This window comes from Nestor notabilis, unplaced genomic scaffold, assembly GCF_000696875.1.
Source record: "Nestor notabilis isolate BGI_N333 unplaced genomic scaffold, ASM69687v1 scaffold24906, whole genome shotgun sequence".
In the NCBI taxonomy this organism is placed as follows: domain Eukaryota; kingdom Metazoa; phylum Chordata; class Aves; order Psittaciformes; family Psittacidae; genus Nestor; species Nestor notabilis.
Genome location: NW_009933708.1, coordinates 6,359 through 7,595, shown reverse-complemented (window position 1 = coordinate 7,595; position 1,237 = coordinate 6,359). Strand labels below are relative to the sequence as shown.

Below are 1,237 nucleotides of genomic sequence, written 5' to 3'. Positions count from 1 at the left end.
GGATCGCCCTTGGCTCCCCGGCAGCCACTGCCCGGAGTCTGGTGCTGGTTGCCCGTGCCTGGCAAACCCTGGGTTTGGGGCTGTGCAGGGCAGGATGGGGCAGTTCAGGTGGGGGGAGTCACAGGGAGGAAGGGCAGCCCCTCAGAGAGCCTGGCCACCCTCCCATGGAGTGGGAATGCTGAGCAGAGGTGGGGTGAAACCCGCCAAGGAATCCAAGAAGGTGCCACGGGCATCAAAGCCTGCATTCACTGAGCACCACTGCGTGTGCACGAGTCCTCTTGGACATTTCTCTCCACACGAGGTGGGTCAGGGCTCTCTGGTGGTGCATGTTGTGCTCCCGTCACTGCCTCTGGAGGGCTGGTGTGCCAAGAGGGGCTTTGTGCTGGCTGGGTAGAAGCCGGTGCTACACTTGCCTCCTGTGCTGGGTTAAGGCTGCTGATCTCTTCTTCCATGTGGGTTTCTCTGCTCCCCCTCCTCACACCCTGCTGGTCCCAGAGCCACCTCGAAGTTGTCCCTTGGAACAAAATCCCTCTCACATTCAATTGCTCCTGTCCCTGTGGATCCCCTGCGTCTGTGCCTTCCATATCTCCAGCCTCCCTGGCCCTCCACCCCCAAAGCAGGCCCCCCAGGAGGTGACTTGGGGGTCACTTTGCTTTTTCCCCCTTGGCTCACTCTGGGCAGGCCCTGTGCTGTGCTGAGAGCCCAGGGTCAGCACCCCTGACCAGGGACCAGGCAGTCAGTGGTGGCAGGGAGCAGAGCCTTATCCCAACACCTCATCTCTGGGCTGAGGAAGCCGCTCCGTGCTGCAGCCTCTCCAGAGAGGTTTCCCATCCAGAGGCTGTCCACAGCCGTGTGCCAGGGAGATCCCAGGGGAGCTCATGTCCCTTCCCTCCTACTGTGTGACCGTGGTGCTGCTCCCAGCGACAGCAGTGCAGCTCGGTCCCAGTGTCACGCTGGGCTGCGTGTCCAGGGCCTGTGCTGCAGCCCTGGCAGGTCCCTGTCACATGCAGCGGGTCTGGGGGCTTTATCTGGGGGGCATCGATCAGATGGAGCCCTGGTGCCCGTCCCGGCTGGAGCGGCTTTGCCTGTCTCTTGCCTGCGTGGAGCTAGTGAGCTGCTGGAAATCTCCTAGGTAATGGATAATGTAATAACATTTCAAATGAGATCTGCAGAGCCGGAGGAAGATCTGGGGGAACTCTGGGAGAGAATGCAGGCAAATCTCACCGCAGTCTCCTCC

General features: G+C 61.3%; 1 protein-coding gene across 1 annotated transcript in view; it reads left to right on the top strand.

The window, feature by feature from the left end:
• NUDCD3 (NudC domain containing 3) overlaps positions 1–1,237 on the top strand; it is a gene marked incomplete at both ends in the record, with an annotated part of 9,641 nt that overhangs the window by 2,050 nt on the left and 6,354 nt on the right. The gene's annotated exons all lie outside the window — the stretch shown is intronic.